Raw genomic sequence first — 7,172 nt, 5'->3', positions numbered from 1 at the left:
AGATGGTAGGAGGGGCGCAATCACAATAAAATCAAATCCCGTAACTGCTGGGTGGGTGACTCACAAACTGGAGAACAATTATACCACAAAAGACCACCCACGGGCATGAAGGTTCTGAGCCCCACGTCAGGCTTCCCAACCTGGGGGTCCAGCAAAGGGAGGAGGAATTCCCAGAGAATCAGACTTTGAAGGCTAGTAGGATTTGATTGCAGGACTTCGACAGGACTGGGGGAAACAGAGACTCTACTCTTGGAGGGCACACACAAAGTAGTGTGTGCATCAGGACCCAGGGGAAGGAGCAGTGACCCCATAGGAGACTGAACCAGACCTACTGCTAGTGTTGGAGGGTCTCCTGCAGAGGCGGGGGGTGGCTGTGGCTCACCACAGGGACAAGGACACTGGCAGCAGAAGTACTGGGATGTACTCCTTGGCGTGAGCCCTCCCAGATTCCACCATTAGCCCCATCAAAGAGCCTGGGTAGGCTCCAGTGTTGGGTCATCTCAGGCCAAACAACCAACAGGGAGGGAACTCAGCCCCACACAGCATCAGACAAGCAGATTAAAGTTTTACTGAGCTCTGCCCACCAGAGCAACACCCAGCTCTACCCACCACCAGTCCCTCCCATCAGGAAACTTGCACAAGCCTCTTAGCCTCATCCACCAGAGGGCAGACGGCAGAAGCAAGACCTACAATCCTGCAGCCTGTGGAACAAAAACCACATTCACAGAAAGACAAGATGAAAAGGCAGAGGTCTATGTACCAGATGAAGGAACAAGATAAAACCCCAGAAAAACAATGAAATGAAGTGGAGATAGGAACCTTCCAGATAAAGCATTCAGACTAATGATAGTAAAGTTGATAAAGGACCTCAGAAAAAGAATGTTGGCAAATATCGAGAAGACACAACAAATGTTCAACAAAGACCTAGAAGAATTAAAGTACAAACAGAGATGAACAATACAATAACTGAAATGAAAGATACACTAGAGGAAATCAATAGCAGAATAACTGAGGCAGAAGAACGGATAAGTGACCTGGAAGACAGAATGGTAGAAATCACTGTCACAGGACAGAATAAAGAAAAAAGAATGAAAAGAAATGAAGACAGCTTAAGAGACCTCTGGGACAACATTAAATGCACGAACATTTGCATTGTAGGGGTCCCATAAGGAGAGAAGAGAGAGAGAAATGACCCGAGAAAATGATTGAAGAGATAATAGTCTAAAACTTTCCTAATATGGGAAAGGAAATACCCACCCAAGTCCAGGAAGCACAGAGAGTCCAAGGCAGGATAAATCCAAGGATAAAAATGCCAAGAAACATAGTAATTGAATAGAGAGAAATTAAAGACAAAGAAAAATTATTAAAAGCAACAAGGGAAAAATGATAAAAAACATACAAGGGAACTCCCATAAGGTTAACAGCTGATTTCTCAGTGGAAACTCTACAAACCAGAAGGGAGTGGCACAATATATTTAAAGTGATGAAAGGGAAGAACCTACAACCAAGATTACTCTACCTGGCAAGGATCTCATTCAGATTTGATGGAGAAATCAAAAGCTTTACAGACAAGCAAAATCTAAGAGAATTCAGCACCACCAAACCAGCTCTATAGCAAATGCTAAAGGAACTTCTCTAAATGGGAAACACAAAAGAAGAAAAGGGCCTACAAAAACAACCCAAAACAATTAAGAAAATGGTAATAGGAACATACGTATCGATAATTACCTTAAATGTGAATGGATTAAATGCTCCAACCAAAAGACACAGGCTTGCTGAATGGGTACAAAAACAAGACCGGTATATATGCTGCCTACAAGAGATCCACTTCAGACCTAGGGACACATACAGACTGAAAGTGAGGGGATGGAAAAAGATATTCCATGCAACTGGAAATCAAAAGAAAGCTGGAGTAGCAATACTCATATCAGATAAATAGACTTTAAAGTAAAGAATGTTACAAGAGACAAGGAAGGACACTACATAATGACCAAGGGATCAATCCAAGAAGAAGGTATAACAATTATAAATATATATGCACCCAACATAGGAGCATCTCAATACATAAGGCAAATGCTAACAGCTCTAAAAGAGGAAATTGACAGTAACATGATAATACTGGGGGATTTTAACACCTCACTTACACCAATGGACAGATCATCCAGACGGAAAATTAATAAGGAAACACAAACTTTAAATGACACAATAGACCAGATAGATTTAATTGATATTTATAGGACATTCCATCTGAAAAGAGCAGATTACACTTTCTTCTGAAGTGCACATGGAACATTCTCCAGGATAGATCACATCTTGGGTCACAAATCAAGCCTCAGTAAATTTAAGAAAACTGAAATCATATCAAGCATCTTTTCTGACCACAATACCATGAGATTAGAAATCAATTACAGGGGAAAAAACTTATAAAACACAAAAAGATGGAGGCTAAACAATACATTACTGAATAACCAAGAGATCACTGAAGAAATCAAGAGGAAATAAAAAACTACCTAGAGGGATTTCCCTGGTGGTACAGTGGTTAAGAATTTGCCTGCCAAGGCAGGGGACACGGGTTCGAGCCCTGGATCAGGAAGATTCCACATGCCGTGCAGCAGCTAAGCCCAGGCGCCACAACCACTGAGCCTGTGCTCTAGAGTCCGCGAGCCACAACTACTGAAGCCTGCGCGCCTACAGCCCATGCTCCACAACAAGAGAAGCCACTGCAATAAGAAGCTAGCGCACCACAACGAAGAGTAGCCCCCACTCGCTGCAACTAGAGAAAGCCTGCCCACAGCAACGAAGATCCAATGCCGCCAAAAATAAATAAATAAAATAAATTTATTTTAAAAAAAAACTACCTAGAGACAAATGACAATGAAAACACGATGATCCAAAACCTATGGAATGCAGCAAAAGGGGTTCTAAGAGGGAAGTTTATAGCAATACAATCCTACCTCAAGAAAGAAGAAAAATCTCAAATAAATAATCTAACCTTATGCCTAAAGGAACTGGAGAAAGAAGAACAAACAAAACCCAAAGTTAGTAGAAGAAAAGAAATTATAAAGATCAGAGCAGAAATAAATGAAATAGAAACAAAGAAAACAATAGCAAAGGTCAATAAAACTAAAAGCTGGTTCTTTGCGAAGGTAAACAAAATTGATAAACCTTTAGCCAGACTCATCAAGAAAAAGAGGGAGAGGACTCGAATAAAATTAGAAATGAAAAAGGAGAAGTGACAACAGACACTGCAGAAATACAAAGCATTGTAAGAGACTACTAGAAGCAACTCTGTGCCAATAAAACGGACAACCTGGAAGAAATGGACAAATTCTTAGAAAGGTATAAACTTCCAAGACTGAACGAGGAAGAAATAGAAAATATGAGCAGACCAATCATAAGTAATGCAATTGAAATTGTGATTAAAAATCTTCCAACAAACCAAAGTCCAGGACCAGATTGTTTCACAGGTGAATTCTACCAAACATTTAGAGAAGAGCTAACACCCATTCCTCTCAAACTCTTCCAAAAAATTGCAGAGGGAGGAACACTACCAAATTCATTCTACGACGCCACCATCACCCTGATACCCAAACCAGACAAAGATACTACAAAAAAGGAAAATTACCGACCAGTATCACTGATGAATATAGATGCAAAAATCCTCAACAAAATAATAGCAAACAGAATCCAACAACACATTAAAAGGATCATACACCATGTCAGGTGGGATTTATCGCAGGAATGCAAGGATTCACCCATATATGCAAATCAATCAAAGTGATACACCATATTAACAAATTGAAGAATAAAAAACCATATGATCATCTCAATAGATGCAGAAAAAGCTTTTGACAAAAGTCAACACCCATTTATGATAAAAACTCTCCAGAAAGTGGGCAAAGAGGGAACCTACCTCAACATAATAAAGGCCATATATGACAAACCCACAACAAACATCATTCTCAATGGTGAAAAACTGAAAGCATTTCCTCTAAGATCAGGAACAAGACAAGGATGTCCACTCTCGCCACTATTATTCAACATAGTTTTGGAAGTCCTAGCCATGGCAATCAGAGAAGAAAAAGAAATAAAAGGAATACAAATTGGAAAAGAAGAAGTAAAACTGTCACTGTTTACAGATGACAGGATACTATACATAGAGAATCCTAGAGATGCCACCAGAAAACTACTAGAGGCAATCAATGAATTTGGTAAAGTAGCAGGATACAAAATGAATGCACAGAAATGTCTTGCATTCCTATACACTGATAACGAAAGATCAAAAAGAGAAATTAAGGAAACAATCCCATTCACCACTGCAACAAAAAGAATAAAATACCTAGGAATAAACCTACCTAAGGAGGTAAAAGACCTGTACTCAGAAAACTATAAGACATTGACGAAAGGAATTAAAGATGACACAAAGAGATGGAGAGATTTACCATGTTCTTGGATTGGAAGAATCAATATTGTGAAAATGACTATACTACCCAAAGCAATCTACAGACTCAATGCAATCCCTATCAAATTACCAATGGCTTTTTACAGAACTAGAACAAAAAATCTTAAAATTTGTATGGAGACACAAAAGACCCCAAATAGCCAAAGCAATCTTGAGGGAAAAAAAACAGAGCTGGAGGAATTAGACTCCCTGACTTCAGACTATACTACAAAGCTACAGTCATCAAGACAATATGGTATGGGAACAAAACCAGAAATATAGATTAATGGAACAGGATAGAAAGCCCAGAGATAAACCTATGCACCTATGGTCAACTAATCTATGACAAAGGAGACAAGGATATACAATGGAGAAAAGACAGTCTCTTCAATAAGTGGTGCTGTGAAAACTGGACAGCTACACGTAAAAGAATGAAATTAGAACACTCTCTAACACCATACACAAAACTAACTCAAAATGGATTAAAGACCTAAATGTAAGACTTGACACCATAGAATTCTTAGAGGAAAACATAGGAATAACACTGTTTGACATAAAACACAGCAAGGTCTTCTCTGACCCACTTCCTAGGGTAATGGAAATAAAAACAAAAATAAACAAATGGGACCTAATGAAGAAAAGCTTTTGCACAGCAAAGGAAACTATAAACAAGATGAAAAGACAACCCTCAGAATGGGAGAAAACATTTGCAAACAAATCAACGGACAAAGGATTAATCTCCAAAATATATAAACAGCTCATGCAGCTCAATATTAAAAAAACAAACAACCCAATCCAAAAATGGGCAGAAGGCCTAAATACACATTTCTCCAGAGAAGAGATACAGATGGCCAAGAGGCACATGAAAAGCTGCTCAACATCACTAATTATTAGAGAAATACAAATCAAAACTACAATGAGGTATCACCTCACACCAGTTAGAATGGGCATCACCAGAAAATCTACAAAAAACCAATGCTGGAGAGGGTGTGGAGAAAAGGGAACCCTCTTGCACTGTTGGTGGGAATGTAAATTGATACAGCCAGTATGGAGAACAGTATGGAGGTTCCTTAAAAAACTAAAAATAGAATTACCATATGACCCAGCAATCCCACTACTGGGCATATACCCAGAGAAAACCATAATTCAAAAAGACACATGCACCCAAGTGTTCACTGCAGCACTATTTACAATAGCCAGGTCATGGAAGCAATAAAGATAAAGAAGATGTGGTACATATATACAGTGGAATATTACTCATCCATAAAAAGGAATGAAATGGGGTCATTTTGTAGAGACGTGGATGAACCTAGAAACTATCATACAAAGTGCAGTAAGTCAGAAAGAGAAAAACAAATATCATATATTAATGCATATATGTGGAATCTAGAAAAATGGTACAGAAGAACCAGTTTTTAAGGCTAAATAGAGACACAAATGTAGAGAACAAACGTATGGACACCAAAGGAGGAAAGCAGGGAGGGAGGTGGTGGTGGTGGGATGAATTGGGAGATTGGGATTTACATATATACACTAATATGTGTAAAATAGGTAAGTAATAAGAACCTGCTATACAAAAAAATAAAATAAAATAAATTCAAAAAAAAAGAAATTTAGTTGAAGTTATCAGTGTAAAATAGGGTGTTATAATTTTAACCTATTTCATGTGAGCCTCATGGTGAAGACAAGGAAAAAACCTTTAGAGTTACACACACACACACAATTTTTTTGCTGTTTTATGTAAAATCATTTTATTATAATCATATCCTCTTCTTTAGCTTTTGTAGGTAACTGTACTGCATTTTTATTCAGTCCTCAACAAAGAACTCTGTTCTTAAAATTTTGCAGATAACATGGATGCTTGTATTTGATTTTGTTCTGTCACAATGCCACCAAGATCTTTGTTAGATGGCTGTCACTCTAGCTGAGTGGACAGCAGGTCTCCTTCCCTTTGCACAATCCCATTAGGTAGGCTTTGGGTTTGGTCAGCCAGTGGTGTTTGTAAACCACTTGTGAATTGAGGACTGGCCTGTCAGTCTCAGTGCTGGGTGATAGGGCTCCAGAGCAGGTAAGTTCTAGGGTTCTGGTTCTTGGTGTATGTTTGGACAGCTCATAAATGCAAACAAGCATACTACTGCACCAAGTAGAGCATGAAGGAGTCAGAAGTGCCACTCCTGACATATTTGTCTTCACTTGTCTAGGATTTTCTTATATGTGACAGGCGCCCCCTAGTGAATAGAGGGACTTAAGTTGGCCTCACTATAAAAGGGAGACTGGAGAAATACTCTCTGAAATGGTTTTAAGAATTTCACACTGTATTAAACGAGATGTCGCGATTTCGTGCATGTGAATGGGAGAGAGGATGGGGATCTGTTCTCCATAGAAAGCATTCAGGATCTCACAATACAGAAGTAGTCATCAATTTTCTAGATGAAGTTCAAACTAATCTGAACCTTGCTAGACCACCAAAGTACATAAGTAGATTGTTGAACATTATTACTCTCCAAATATAGAGACTTGACTGGGTTTTTTTTTTAAAAAATATAGCTAATAGCTTCTAGGATCAGACTGACACACATAAATTGCAGTTGAGACTTGAGGAGCCATAATTTCAATCCAAAAAACTTTAATCTGATAAATATATTTGATAAATTACATTTTATTTTGTTAATTTCAAAAATAGAGCATTTAATGAAGGCTATGGTTGCTTGAGCGATACAATAAATCAGTT

The sequence above is a fragment of the Grampus griseus genome (genome assembly GCF_964374135.1).
Source record: "Grampus griseus genome assembly, chromosome: 13".
In the NCBI taxonomy this organism is placed as follows: Eukaryota; Metazoa; Chordata; class Mammalia; order Artiodactyla; family Delphinidae; genus Grampus; species Grampus griseus.
The sequence above is the reverse complement of the archived record's forward strand: the minus strand, read 5'-3'. Positions refer to the sequence as shown.